Below are 16970 nucleotides of genomic sequence, written 5' to 3'. Positions count from 1 at the left end.
TTTTTTTTTTTTTTTTTTTTTTTTTTTTTTTTTTTTTAGAGCATAACCTCATTCTTCTCCATTTATTAATCAAAGAATAGAGTTTCTGCTCTGTTTTGCGGAACTCCGATTTGTTCTCCTGACGCTAGCTAGCGACACAAGGTTAGGTGCATCCTCAGTGGGTCCATAATAGACTGCGTATGGTTCAGTTCTTGATCCCCCACCATCCTTTAACTTCTTTTTACTTCTGTATCTCCTGTCTTTGAAATCTGATGCCCCTTCCACTTTCTAAAGATCTAGGAATCTGTGGCTGAGATACCGGCAACCCCCATCCTTCATCCAAGTTGTAGCTGATATTCCATTCACCCCAGTAATAGACTCATTCTTTGTGCTATGCGCATCTTCCCTCTGCTCGTGTCGTCTTTACTCCGGATGCCGCATACCCAACACACCTGTATTCCTTCTGTCATTGTCCGGCTCTCTTTACGAGTCCATTTAAACCTCATTTCCTTCACTCAATATAGCCAAGCTTCTCTCCCAAATAAACTGGCAAATTTGGGAAAACAAAGTCTTTTTTATCTAGCACGGGGAATATTTTAGAACGATGTGAGGACAACACATCTGTAAAAGTACCGTGTCAAACACCATCTAGATTGCTAGACCAATTAGCTCGAATTTTATGAAATAAGTCATGGAGCTCATGAAGGACTTTAACAAGCATATATGTATTATTTGCATTTTAGAGACTTTCCTCTGATTATAATAGATGAATTGGAAACAAGATAAACTGGAGCCAAGGAAACTATTTATTCTTTCAACAATTAAGTGAATATATAAAATAGACCTTAAGTTTTTTGATGATATGGATTTCATGTTATATAGGCAGATTTTATTACCAAATGACCTGTTGTAAATTTATACTTGTAAGAGTAGTCAAATTTGAGGATGTATACAAATATTATAAAATTTGAATGCAGAGAGAAATCAAAATATTGTCTCTGTGCAATTAAATCAATAAATTTGTTTTTTAAACACAAAATACATATGCACATATACACAATACGTGTATTATGTATGTATGTTACAATAAGAAATGAGTGAATGAACATTTTTTAAATCAAACTTTAACAAGAGTAATGAATGTGCTGGTGTTTAAGTAACCATGATTATTTATTGCCTAAAAGGCAACACATTATGATTTAGAATTTGAATAGAGAAAAAATGAATTTTTTTATTGAGACTACAGTTGACATTCTTTTTAAACTACTCTCTTCCAGTATTTTCTATAAATACATTTAATAAGCTTATTAGTCTCACTTGTTTATAAGTAATATGGCTCAATGCTTACTTCAAATAAATTTTACTTGCATTCTATAAAATAATAATTTAATGTAAAATTCTGTGGATTAAAAAAAAAGTAGAAATAAATAAATAATAATGAACAAAAGGGCACCTAACAGGAAAAAATTGAGATTCACTTTAACCATCAAAATTAGCATTAAATTCTTGTTAAATTAGAGAAACTGTTAATGACAGGTACTTAAAAGAATAAATTATACTTTTATGAAATTTCAGTGGATGAGATTAATCCACACATCTACACATGCACATTTAACCCCATATGCCTGAGTATCTTGTCTCTGTATGTTAGAATTGCTTCAAATATAACCATTGTGGGATCTGAGATAAATATCTGAACAGTCAATAGCAATTTTATTCCATTTTTCTAAAAATTAGGCCAAGATTTTACAAATTCCTGTTGTCCAGGAAAACTGGCTGGTAACATGAATGCAGGGGCAGATGACTTGGAGTTTAAAAAAAGCTGAAGATCAGGTCCTCTAATCAGCTCATGTGCAACAAATCATCCACAGAATTAAGACAGAAAGAAAGGAAATTTGGTTTTATAGTGGGCTATATTTAGATTCAAATCCATTTCACCACTTAGCAGTAAAAACCTTGGCAAATTTGTTAATGTTTCTTGAACTCTATCCCTGTTTGAAAATGGAGAAAATAAGTGCTGGGGAGACATTAAGATAACAAGGTAGTACCTCTAGTACAGAATCTGAAAGCAGTATGCATACAATGAAAAATAACTACCACTGTGGTTGCAAAGTAAATTTTAAAAAGAAGGCACAAATGCTCTCCAAATCACAAAACACATGAATGCAATTATTTTTGGAAAGGAGGAAAGAATTAATGAGGGAAGATTTTAAAAAATAATAAAGGGCAGGGAATTTAGCTCAGTGGTTCAGATGCCTGCCTTAGAGTGCACAAAGGCCTGAGTTTGATCCCTGGTACAAAAAATAATAATAAGAAGAAGAAGAATGTCTTTAATAGTGTTTAATGGTTTAACCTGCAAAATTAATGGAATGGAGATTCAGAACTAGAAAACAGTGAAAATAATATATGCTAGAAAATCTGGATATTTTAACATGGATGAGTCCCACTATTTAATAGGAGTGTGTTTGGGTCTACTCATGAAGAGTTGAAAATCTATCTTTCTGGGAGATCTCAAGTTCAAGCCCAGTCTGACAATGGGCAATTTAAGGAAACTCTGTTTCAAATTTTAAAAGGTTGAGGCGCAGAGCTTGGTATGTCAATCCCCAGTATGACAAAAAAAAATAGGAAGTATACTTTAACTATTGATATATTGTAGCATTTGACTATTTTGAACAATTATTATTAAATAACCTTGTCCCTTACTGAGACTGTTTCTCATTCTGATTTTTAAAGTTAGTGATCGATCCTATTAAGAATAATTACCAAGTAAATCTTCTCAAGTATTTTAATCTTAAAAACATGTATTTTAAATTTTTTTAAAAAACTTGTAACATTACAAAATGTTTCTGAAAAGTATTTTTGTACCCTTAGCTATTTATGCCATTTTAACAATTTCCCACAAAACATTTTGACATCAAAAACTAATGGCATTGAAACATTTTTTCCAAATCTTTTATAAAGAAAAATATTCCCAAATTTGAGGATATGACATTATCGGAGATTCCAAAATTTGCCTGAACTCATGATGAACCATTCTCCCTCTGTTCTCTGCAAAGCCTCCTACGTTCCTTTGGGACAGACACTTCCTTGCTACTGCATAATAAATGCAGGCTGATCTCCCACCCTGTAAACATTTCGTGGAAAGAAAACAGCTGGTGTATGAAAGAGAAGCTTGTGCACACATTTCAGGATAACTTCCGATTAGATGCATCGTTAGATTACTCTAACCCACAATGTTTCTGGCTTGAATATGAAACACATTGAGTGTTTCAAGAAGGAATATTTGTTTCTGAATACCAAGGTCTGTGTTCAGCCTTGCAGAAAGGCCTCTTTTCCCTTTGGGCTCCCACAGGCTTGTGGAATAAAAGTGAGTTGTGCATTGCTGGTTTACTGTGGTCTCTGAAACCATATCAAACTGCCTATGTCATGCTCTTCATTCAACAGATGGAAAATATTGCATTGCCGCTCAGTGCCAGGAAGGGAGGCTCATTGAAAGAGGTGAATAGGGGCCAGGAGAGGCACACAGGCCATGTGCATTCCAGTGAGGGGTTAACAGTCAAGAAAAGTAAGAGTTCACTGAGGCAAGACAGAGAGAAATGGCCAAGCTGCTTTTGTGATTGATGATCAATGGAATGCAAAGAAAGAAGAAAAAATAAGCAAAGAAAGACTTTTCAGTATGGAACACAGGCATTAATAAATAGGATCCATCCAACCAAATTTGGTTATGATTTATAGTGTAGCTGTGAGGCAAATCCCCTCATCTGAAGTTGCTAATAATACACAAACCTTGGAAAAACTCCCAAAACTAAAAATCCATTGCAGCCACATATACTCCTCGAATTTTGCTGTATTTTAAGTCCTCATCCAGTGTCTAAATCCATCCCTCTAGCTCCAATTATATGATTCCTATGTGAAATTTCAATAAATGAAGATTTCCACACTTTGACTTTTTTGGCCACATCCCCTTAACTTCCAAGTTTATTGGGCTTGTATCTCTCTCTTAAGCTACACTGTAATATGGATACTTTTGCATTTTCTGATTTTACTTGCTTTCCAGAATAGCCGCTGTCCTATCAACTCTCCCCAAAATTATTAATCATCCAGGCTTAACAAAACAATTTATATGACATTGTAAAAATCCAGATAATGGTGCTCATTAAACATGCTCCACTCAGTAAAGAAAACTGAGTAAGAGAAAGTCATTGTTATTTATACACTTCAGAGTGATGTGTTCTTGTTTGTGTATGGCCTTCACAAGAAAGAATGAACAGACCATTCTCAGAGCAAAGCTCAGTAAGCAACATCAAATCCACCTTAAATATTTAACCTGAAATTTCTAAGTACCTATTAATTGTCATGAAGACATACAGACTTTATTTTGTTAGAATTGTTTGCTATCAACTAATTTTCATGACAAAGTAGAGGTAGACTGACACTGAGTAAAACAGATAGAAAATAGAAAATATCTTTTCACTTTTTATTAATAATTATTTAACAGTGAATGCTGTGTATCAAGTACTTTACATTTATATTTAAATCCCTTAATCTTTATTTAATTCTATGAAGTATTTTTCCTTCTTGGATGTTCTTTCTTTCTTGTTTTTCCTTCCTTCCTTTCTTCTTTTTTTTTTTTTTGACATAGAAACAAAAGCATAGTTTTAAAGTCATAAAATCACTACATGGTGGCAGAACAGGTGGTGCCACTGAAGCACATACCAAAGCCCATGCCCTTGACTGATTTGCCAGGGAGATTTCAGTAAAAGGATCCAAGCTATGAATTTAAATCCAATCACTCTGAAAGCTTCTGAGAAGGAGGAAGAAGCGTATTTTCTTCCTCTTGCATTGGAGAACACAAATTATTGGACACCAGCACTCAGACTGGAGCACACATTAGTGAGATCTGCTTTGGGGGCTTGGTCAGGAAAGAAGAGTTCCTGTGAGTTGCAGATCCTCAGCCACCGACCTTGGGCTCCAGGAGCTGAAGGCTGGGTTTACACACTCTGTGTAATAAACCCCCAGTTTAACCATTCGTTTTCAACATCAATAAGCCTTTTACTTCTTGGTTGTTCAGTTGTTGCTTACCTGTGATAATTCACAACATCAAATTCTTGTAAACAATACAGTCTTTTGTAATAATCTTAAATTCTGAAAAATTAATGCAATATATAGTCTATTCATAGAGGTGTTCCAGTGTTGAATTCAGTAGTTACTATATTTGAAGTTTGAAAATATTTTGAAATACATTCATAATTAGAACATTAGAAGGAGATATTTTTGGCACATTAATCTATAAAGCACATTCCACAAATTTAGGTAAAATTAATCACTGGAGCATACTGATGTCTTTTTCATAGGAACTACTGATAAAAAGCAAGCTACTGCAGTTACAGTCTTTTGGCTGTAAGAAAGAATACACATTACTTCAGGTAGTAGGAGACTGTGGCAGAATCAGCATGGGTAGAAGGAAAACTATAGCTCCCAAGTCTCACAGAAACTCAAAGCTATTGAACCAGGGCACATAGGAGACAGACTAAAAGGACTACATCAAAATTTAAAATGTGTCACCGACCTACATAATTTCCTTTGATGTCAAAGCAGAGATTTGCTGATGTGAATTGTTCTACTTGTGCTAGGTTTCTCTGCCTTAGTCCCATTTCTGAGTCCATGCTGAATGTCTGGCTCTAGCCAATGCAAATTCTTTTCTCATTCAGCATTTATCTAACTCTGGGTTACTTTCACAGTCTGTAAGTACACAGTAAGAGTGACTTTCTTTTGAGGACAGGAAATGTAAATATTGTAAATTCCTTTCTTAGTGAAATAAACTGAAAAACAACTAGAGAAAAGTAAATGAGGCCGACTTGAAGGATGTGAGTTAGGAAGCATGATGTTGGAGAGTATATCTAGTCTGGTCCCTTCCTTGAGGTAGCCTTTCTTCTTCATCATCTTCCTGTTTCACCTCATCCGTGACCATCTGAATGGGAGTTCTTCTGTAGGATGGAAGAAAGGGAGACTGAGAGAACTAAGACATATCTGTATTTACTGGTTTCTAGATTATATTAATAACTCAGTTCATCAACACATCTGTTCATGAACAATTCGACTCACAAACATGAGTTTGGCAAAATTTTGCTTCCTTTCTAGAACTCTGCATCAAGTGAAAAACACAAAAGCAGCAAATCTTCCAAGAAATCATGGAACAAGTTAAATTCATGAAACACAGTACCACTGTCCTCATATTTCATAACAGTTTCAGAAGATAGCATTGCATGCAATGCCAATTGAAATTCCAATACTACATTTCACAGAACTAGAAAAAAATAATCCCAAAAATTCATTTGAAACCATAAGACACCTAGAATAGCAAAAGCCATCCTATGCAATAGACACATGCCAGTGGGTATAACAATTCCCAATCTGAAACTATACTACAAAGCCACTGTGATAAAAACATCATGGTACTGGCAAAGAAACAAACCTGAGGATCAGTGGAACAGACTTGAAGACACAAAAACAACTCCACTTGTACTCATCTACCTCATCTTTGACAAAGGAGCTGTAAATGTATGGAAAAACATTCCACACCACTGGTCATTTGGGAGATGCAGATGAAAACAACACTGAGATTCCACCTCACCCGACCAAGAATGGCTGCTCTCAAGAAATCAACCAATAACATATGTTGGCAGGGTTGTGGGGAGAAAGGAATCCTTCTCCACTGTTGGTGGGAGTGCAGACTGGTGCAACCACTGTGGAAATCAGTATGGAGATACCTCAAAGAGCTGGGTTAGAGGTTCCATTTGACCCAGCCATCCCTGTGCTGGGCATCTTTCCAAAGGAATTAAAAGAATCATATCACAGTGATGTATGTGCATCTATGTTTATAGCTGCACAGTTTGTAATAGCTAAAACTTGGAAACAGCCCATTTGCCTATCAGTTGGAGACTGGATAAAGAAGATGTGGTTTTTCTATAAAATGGAATATTACTCAGTCATAAAGAATTAGAAATTAGTCATTCATGGGAAAATGGATACATTTTGAGGATATACTCCTAAGTGAAATAAATAAGTCACACATATATAAATACCGAATAGTTTCTCTGGTGTGAAAAACCATAATAGTTCATAAGATTCTAATGAGATAAGTGACAATGTGAAATAGGAAGAAAAGGGCTAAAGGTGTAGGGAAAGTGGGAAGGGTAGGTGAAAGGTAATAAGACAAAGGAAAAAAATAGGAGAAAATGAAAAAAATGGAAATAAAGTGTTTGTAAATGGGGGGGGCAGGGACAAGGGGAAAAAATGAGAACCAAGACCTTTCATGTAAAGGTGCAAGATCCCAATAATGAATGAAACTGTACTGTATACCTAAAATGTACCAATAAACTGAATTTAAAAAAAGAAGATAGCATTGTATTAGAACAGCTCTTTCAGAAGGTAAAAAAAAAAAATCAAAATGACTGCTATTTGTCTCCTTTTTTTCAAACACTACTCAAAACATTATCTCATAAAATTCTCTTCATTGTCTCTATTCTCAATATTTATATTCTTTCATTAATATTATATCTAAACTATAGCTAATTATGTATAATTATATTTGTCTGTCTCTTTGTATATAATATTATAAATACAGTAGTACAATAAAAGTTTATTAGAAAATCTAAAAGTAGATATCACATGTTTGCCTCTAGGGGATTATTAAATAAGAAAGTTAGGCATAAAATATTTTTAGCATGTGTTTTTATATTAGCTATATCCCTTTCTTGCCTGCAGTAACCCTTCCTTATTTTAAAACACTATGGGGTGTTTGTGAATCTTTTTTTAAATCTATAAGAATTTAACAAATCAGCATTTAATGCATAAATTATAACTGAAATAATGACTAGAAATTTTCATGTACAATGAGATGTGGTGAGAATTACTATAACTTAGAAAATTATGATCATCAAAACTATTCACTTTTTTCCATCTCATGACCAAAAATAAAATCAATAGTTAAATAATCTCAAAGAAAATTAAATAATCTGAGGGGGCTCTGTGATTCACTCAAATGGTGTGCCCTGGCATCTCCATCTCTTTCTGCCTACCTCTTTGAATACATCATTGATGTGTGTTTCTGGCATGGAAAGTCTATTATTGAAAGTAGATTCAATGTTTCTCACTTCCACTAGCATATGGAAGGGAGCTAAGTGATTTGGACATAACTTCTCCACATGCTTTCCATAGTACATATGAAAGCCAGAATAACCTGGGATTACTGTAAAAGGATGTAAAATCTATGCCAAGGTCCTCTGAGGAGAAAAGCAGACAAAAAATATGAACAGAAGACATTAGAGCAAGAACCATCCCTATTACTTCCCACTTCTGATGAAAAAGCTCCTACACACAGGGTAATCCTGAATTCAACAATTTATCTGTTAGCATTGAGGCAGACAAATGTGCTTTAATTTAGGGAATGACTAAGTTTTTAGTTACATTCTTCCTGATATAAACATGTCTCTGATGTCAAGATCAATAACAATAACACTGACAGAAAATTTAGCAGGTTCTAGGTAAATTAATAAAAATTGCCTGAAATGATTTTAGATCTAAGAATCAATATTAAAGAAAGCAGTATTGTTGATGACAGTTTAGGAAGAAAGAGTCTCTACATTTTGATAAAATATTCAGATGAAAGTAGGAAAACCAAAGAAGATACTATTAATTCTATAAACTGCAAAAATGCTAACTTGTTTAAACCTATCCACATTATTAAATTAATTTTTTCACTTTCCAGTTTGCTGCAGATGGTGCAATATTTCATTTGGTTGTGTCCAAAGTCTGTCTCTAGATCACCAGCAGCAGCAGCAGCAGCAGCACCCTGGGGACAACTATTAGAAGTGCCAGTTCTCAATTCCCAGTTCACAGTTATCACCCAGATTCAATGAATCTAAGAATCTGAAGTGAAGCCCCAAAATCTGTATTTTTAACAAGCCCTGTAGGCAATTCTGACATAACTTCCAGCATTGGTTTAGATAAAAAGATACCAAAGAAGCTAAATCATCAGTATTTTAAAATTGTAAAAGAATACTGAAAAACAGAAAATCATATTATAAGCAAAACTACTTACATGGTAAATATTTTTCCAAAAAGTCCAAATAAACATAAAGAAATACTCTGTTGAGTAGTGATACTGCTTTAACTTCAGAGCCTTAACCTATGTATGTATGTTTTATATATTACTTATTCTACTGTCCTAGTAATACACTGAGATTATGGGTAAAAATATATCATTCATATATAAGCCTGTTTATATAATTTTATTAAAGGATTAAAATATAAACAGTGCTAAATATTAATTAGCAAAATTATTTTCATAGGTTAGTGATAAAATGATCCTTCCTGTACTCAAGAAATAATTACTGCGGTATTTCTAATAAGTATCTGGATATAATTGCCACATTTTTTCTTTTCTCTCTCTCTCTCTCTCTCTCTCTCTCTGTCTCTCTCTCTCTCTCTCTCTCTCTCTCTCGCTTTCACATTGGCTGACCCAAAGTTACACTCATAGACACTGTGCAAATCATAAATTTTGACAATGGGAAAGCAATCATTTCAACCATATCACTAATCTTTTCTGAATTACATCTTTCGTAAGGAGAATTCTGAATGAAGCTCTAATGCTTATGAATACTATTAGCTCTATGGCCTATCTGTTATCCTTAGAAGGCAGTTATTTAATCTATCAAACATTTGTAAAACACCAAAAGCGCAGTGGCCTTTGACCTGGGTCACTAAAATTACACCCCACACTAGTGACTTTTTTATTTCACCCAGCAGGTCTTATACATGTGTATTGGCTTATGAAGCATTCAGGCAGAGTATGATCTTTGACTTCTGACCACCTGTGTCCCATACTTTTAGTGTGAAAGAAATAAATGACAGGCTTGGAGATTAAGGCTGTTGCTCCTTTTTATTCAGGTGTATTGCCAGCTGAGATGAATGACCCAGAGGTGCCTTAATTTATAATTATTTTTACCATTATAACATAACAGTGCATGTGTTACTGACAAATTATCATAATATTCTGTGTCACAATTGAGTTCTATTCTTTAGTAAGTAGGTATATCAATTCAATAAAAAATGAACACTGCACACACACACGGATATACATCCTTAATTACAGCATGTGTTTTCCATATTAATGTCATCATCATTGTTTTTAAATCCAGGATCTTTGACATTTTGGAATGCTTTTCAGGGGCTTACAAATGGGGTTTATATATTACTATTCCAGACTTCTGGGAATAACATTTGGAGATTCGATACTGAACAAGTTTCATTTTAACAGTTCTGAAAATTTCTAAGAAAATCAACAACAACAGATCCTCACTAATAAAACACAAATTCTGATTCTTTTCAGTATCTATCATTTTAATTCATTTATTTGAGAGATAATTATTGAATCTCTACAAAACCAAAAACTGCCAGATACTGTAAAAAACGTAAAGATAAGTTTCTTTCTTTCAGAAATTTAATTTAAATGAATTAAAATAGATGTACCAATAACTTCAGGATGGATTCAGTTTGCATAGTTCTAAATCTGAGATTCAAACACATTTGAATTGGCTGAAAGATGAAAAGAGACTTTATGAAAGGTGGCATTACACCTAGGATTTGAACAATGTATAGGAAATATTTAAAATAATCCAAGTGGAAATGAACAGCATGAATCATCCATCAAACAAAAAGAAAAGAACTGATCCTATTTATGAAACTTGTCAATAATGAATGGATAATAAGACAAATGAGGAAATGCTTAAATTCAAAAATATGGAAGAAGATGGATTAAGAGGGATATTGGCTATCATATTAAGAAATTTCAACATTATAGTAGGGATTGAGAGTTGTTGGACTTTTAAAAACAAAGACAATAAATTTTAACTAGAGAGTGTAAAAAGAAGATTGTATCAATATAGTCACCATCATTGGAGACATGCAGAATTTAGTTTTATTTATTTTTTATATGCTAGTGATATGAATAAACATGTTTATTCTTTTTGTGCCTCAGTTTCCTTTCATGAAAATGTTACATTGCTTTTCAATCAAGATCGCCGTATATCCTCAGGTCATATGTGCAATATTTCCTAATGGTAGAAAAATATTGGCTAGAAAGGTGCTGCCTTTCTCTATTTTTCTGCAAGTGTTTAATAGATGGGAAACTGAAGATTGGAAGCTAAAAAATAACATGCAAATGTGATAGCAGTGTTTAAATTTTATTATTAATAGAAGTTTCTAGAAAGTACAGTAGTTATGCAGCATGGACCTATCTATAGAGTAGATGCAGGATAATAATATTTCACTCATCTAATTTACTCTACTATTTCAACGTAACTTATAGATGAAAAGTTGAAATTCAGAATTTAATTCTATAAACCTTACCCACACTGATGATCTGCTCAACTGTTGGGAGATACAAATCATAGGTGTCTTCTCAATAAATACTTGGCTTTGAGTCTCTTAATTTTTATAAGACGCCACTCTTTTCAACTCTGGCAGAATTCTAAACAGTGTTTTAATCCTCTAGCCGTCTATCCTTCCTCATACATACATACATACATATGATATTGTTTTGCATAATTTTACATATATACATGTAAAATAATAGCCAGTTAAATCAATTGTTAACAGAATGTCACCATATAACTCTCAATTCAAGTATATACAGTTTGAAATACACGCATAACATTTATTTTTCTACTTCACAATTCAGTGAATGCATACCATGTTTAAAATTGGTCATTATGAAAAGAATGTGTGTCCCATCACAGTATCTGATTTAGTGCAATGCCTTTTTGAAGATTGAATCACTAACAAATAAAGTCAGTTCGGATTCAGCTTATTTGTCTTTGTTTGCAGAGGTCAACAGCTCTTGGTTAGAAGATATCATAAGCAGATTGTTACTATAGGGACAAATGGTGCTGAGAAGAAAAACAAATGTAAGTAAAGAGAATAATAAAATCCAAATACTTCTGTATATTTATTTAGCTATGTCCTAGACATTGCCAGATCTAACTCTCAAATTTTGCTTTCTCAAACATTTTCCCACCCAAAACACTTTCCACAATACCCAGATCTTCTCTTGTGAATGTCTCAGTTTGTAAAGTTAAGGTAATGAGTGCAAGAGGTCAGCAGCCTAACCCACAGGAGACAATGGACCAGAGAATGACAAGGACAACAGAAAAGAGCTGAGGGACTGCAGGACTGCAGCCAGAATTTCCACACACAGTAGATGCACTTCCAGTCTAGAGAAACAAGTCTTATATATATGATGTAGCATAACAAGTTAAGTCAATTGTTTTTGGTTTTTGTTTTGGATTTTTTGAGACAGGGTCTTCCTTTGTAGTTTAGGATGGCCTTGAACTGGCTAGATGTCCCAGTCTGGCCTTGAGCTATCTGCACTTTTCCTATGTCAGCCTCCTGACTATTGGGATTACAAGTGTGTACCACCACATCAAGCTAAAATATATGATGTAGCATAACAAGTTAAGTCAATTGTTTTTGGTTTTTGTTTTGGATTTTTTGAGACAGGGTCTTCCTTTGTAGTTTAGGATGGCCTTGAACTGGCTAGATGTCCCAGTCTGGCCTTGAGCTATCTGCACTTTTCCTATGTCAGCCTCCTGACTATTGGGATTACAAGTGTGTACCACCACATCAAGCTAAAGCGCTCATTAATCAAATATTACAACTCAGTCATATCATTCCCCATCCTTCATTCCTTTTCTTTTTCTCTCCATCTATGATATTGGAGGAATGAACATTGTTACAAGTTCCACTAAACTTAGATCTGAAGAAAGTTCTCTAAATTGGACAAAATTTTGCTCACAAATCATCATACAATCCTGACCTCTTGACTGTGACACTGACAGTGATTTCAGAGACAAAATAAACAGACAATATCCATGCACTTCTGAGTCCTGTAGATTCTCAGAAATACCTCATGTCTCAGCTTACACTAAACAAACTTATTTCCAGACTTAGAAATTCAAATCAGAAGACTATTTCTGATTATGTGGTGGTGAACCCTGGAATGCTTTTGTTGCCCAAGAAAATAGTGTGCGTTTCACTCATTTTCTGAGCTGCCAACCAAATTTGTAACCACAGTTCCTTTATTGTAGGAAAACACATCAGGTATCAACCTTCACCATGGGAAATTAACAAAGTAGAAATTCTGCCTGTAAGTCCATTCAAGAAAGATGGCAATCCAGGGACCAAGGATTTACTTCAGTGATTCTGCCACCTACCTTGCAAGTGCAAGGTCCCAAGTTTGATCCCCCCCAGTATCAAAAGAAAAACAAATGAAATATGCCATTCAAATACTAATGTAAATATATTTCCATAGTCTATGAAAATAGACAAAGGAGGACAATGAAATTTACATTTCATCTCCCTACCTTTTATGATTTATACCTAGATCCCCTAAAGCCTCATTGGAGCACAGGCAGGACCTTTGGAAGATGGTGGATTATAGAAGCACTATAACCAAACTGTTAGTAGAACATGAGCCTTGGTCAGAAAAGGCAAGATACCATGATTGTGACCTGGGTGATCATGTCTCCCTTCCTTTCCCCTCTCCTAACTCTCCACTTCCTCCATGAAGTGAGCATCTTTTCCCCCACTATCCCCTCTGCCATGTTGTCCTGCTTTGGAGTCATCTGATTATGGACCTGTACAAATTGTAAGCCAAAATAAATGTCTAATTTGCAAATATCAAGTAGTATGCCTCAGCAATGAAGGAAATTACTAAGACAGTAACTTTCTTCAATTTCCTTTCCTTTTCCATCTCATTTTCTAATGGCTAAGGAATGGAAATTTTGTTTTTATTTATGTTAGTATCCTTCTGTCTTAAATTAGAATGATTTCCATTCTAAATAATATGTAGCCCTAAATAACACTGAAAAATCAGGAAGAGTTTTGATTTATCAGAAATCATTATTTCAATCCATGTTTAAGGAGCAAGTTTTCCCAAATATGAGAATCACTGCTTTAGTTAATTTGTAAAGAAATCATAGCCTCCATTAAACTGCACTCAGTCCCCTACTTGTGTGACCATAGGCTCACTTTCTAGTTCTGTCACCATAGGTTCAACTTTCACTTTTTAATGTGAAATTATTAAAATTGCAACCATTTCATGAATTGAGGAAAAATGCTCAATAAATGTTAATTTTTCTAGTTAATACTACTGTAAAGTAATTGCAACCACCCATTACCTTTGCAAATTTACCAAAATCTTAACAAATTCAGCATTGCTGAAAACTCCAAGCTTAAAGTTTCCTCCAAGGCTCAAGGCAAACTCTTAGCTGTGAACCCCTGTAAAAATGTAAAAGAAAGTTAGATACTTCTAACACATAATGGGAAATAGTAAGCATTCCTGCTCCAAAAGAGACAAATAGGAGGCTAGAAAGAAATCTAACCAATGCAAGACCAACAACCAAGTCAAACATTAAGTCCTATCACTACATCTATAGCACCCAGGGGAAGGGCAAGTCGTGGTGAGGCATTTGTTCCTAAAGGGAATACCTCTGCCAGATTAATTACTCCATTATCCTTAATCTCACTCTCCAGCAAAGTCTCAGGACCTAGTGCAAAAATGAAGACAAATTTTCTGCCAAGGTACAATGCAGATGGCCTCTACTCCAACTGCCAAGAGAGTCCTTGTTACCAGAGAATTCCTTATGAGCCTGATCTTTACTGTCTTCATTTCTTTCAGATTCTGGTATTCTGAGCTTTGACCAGAATTTTCCATCATCCTCTGCTCACTTTGCTTACAGTAGTGTAAAAATTCTCTAGCTGGTATCTTCAGCACTTTCCAAACTCCTCCCAGTTCCAAGGGCTTCTGAACAGGATGGTGAAAAGCAGTCACAGAAATGATCTCACTCTTCTTCAGCATGAGAAAATCAATGGATACTTCTTAACATAATTTGTTTGGCACAAGAAATGGCATTCTGGGTCATTTAAGTTAAGTAAATCATTAGAACTGATATAAAATAGTTTCAAGAAGAATCTTGAAGAATCTGTTGTGTAAAATTCTGTGAAAGACAGTGTTTAGTAGTTGGAAAGGAGATAAATTCTGGGAATGGCTATTAGAAATTTATCTGATTTTTATATTATCTTTTTTATGTTAGAAAACCATGAGATAAAATAAATCTCTCTTTTAAACTGTGGGTGTTGAGTATTTTGTAACTGTGACAAAGACTGACTAAGACATACAATAATATAGTATCATGAGAATAAAATGTTATAATGTATGTAATTTTTTAAAATTCTAAACTGTGTGTTTGTGTGTCTGTGCTGTATGCACATATGTGAATGTGTGTAGCTGGAGAGTTTTCCTATTCCTCAAGTCCTCCTGGAATGCATCAAATAACCATTATTAACACCATTCATACAGGAGCTTGGAGAAATTAAGCAGCCATATGCAAAGTGATACTTAGGTAACAAGAATCTAAAATGAAGAAAATATGGAGAAATTTTCATCATAGGAAATATAGTGAAAACAAATAAGACTGAGGAAGCTTAGCTCAGAAGAATAAAAGGCCTCTTGCACCTACTACAAATTCAGGATGTGGAATAATCCCTTACCACCCTTATCTTATAATATAGGCCATAATTAAGTTAAATAGACTGAATGGCCAACATCTTATTCTTTGGAAGAACAAAATGTGACTTAAAAGAAGTGAGACATAATATTTAAAATAGAAGAATGTACTCTTCTCAAACTACAGTGAGGCTAGTTTTCCTTCCTATGAGGAAAATTGTTGCCAGGAAGGTTGATCTAAAGAAATGAGATTACACTTTTGATAGAAAGTAGAAGACAAAACCCTAAGACACCAGCCAAAATGGATATTGTTTAGGTCAGAAGATCTGAGCAGGATTTCTGTAAGTTTGCCATATTACTTATACATTATAAATACAAAGGTCAACTTTTTATGATGTAACCTCTCAACAAGATTTAGCATCTCTCTTCAGTCTCTCCTCCTTAGAAGAGTCTTGGCCTCTGGAATCTCTTGGGTTTCTTATTTATTTACTTCACTGGATATCCCTTTGGATTTTTCCTTTTCATAATTTTCTGTTCCTATATTCTCACTTCCATAGGGTTTTAATCCAAATATTTTGCTTTTTGCTTTATTATCAAGCAAGTGGTACTGAAAATAAAAGAACCCACAAGATTCTGACACATGAATTATATATTTTGGATAAATATTCTTTAAATAACATTAAAATACACTAGGATGTACCATAAACTTAGAAGATAATTTGAAGAGAGAAAAGTTGCATGAGAATTTACATATTGCAAATTTCATGCTATTTGAAGTATGTCAAATTCAAAACATCCACATAGGAATGGTTACATTACACTCAGCTCTACTCTGTAATCTATAAAAAGCACACCATCATCATCATACCAAATTAATATAATCATCTTCACTTTTTTGTTTAATATTTTTGTTTACTTTGACTATTTTAGTTATATCAGTGCTGAAGCATAAGAAAATTTTACTTAACTTTGTATTAAGTCTACTTTAAAACTCATTATTGAAAATCACATAATCATCAACTTAAATGGATTGTGAGTCTCCTGAAAAGATGAATTATGAGTGTGCTATACTCATCAGTGAATTAACCCATAGTTCATAGTTGTGTGTGCTGCTAGGCTGGGTTGTCAGAGGCATACCTTTGGAGGGTATATCTCTCAAGATGTTCTTGCCCTTTGCTCTGTTTGTGGGGCTCCATAAACTAACCACTTTGTACCATCATTCTTGTGCCATAATGTCTCTGCTTGGAGCCAGCTAACTGTTGACTGAAACCTCTAAAATCATCAGCCAAATTAAATCCTTGTGCTTTAAGTTGTGTCTGGTTTTTCTCAGCAATGAAAAAGCTGGATTATACAATATTTATACAATGGAACACAATATATAAACACACACACACACACACACACACACACACACACACACACA

Source organism: Fukomys damarensis, unplaced genomic scaffold (genome assembly GCF_012274545.1).
Source record: "Fukomys damarensis isolate Sample0158 unplaced genomic scaffold, DMR_v1.0_HiC HiC_scaffold_6, whole genome shotgun sequence".
NCBI classification, from domain to species: domain Eukaryota; kingdom Metazoa; phylum Chordata; class Mammalia; order Rodentia; family Bathyergidae; genus Fukomys; species Fukomys damarensis.
Note: the sequence above shows the minus strand (reverse complement) of the source record.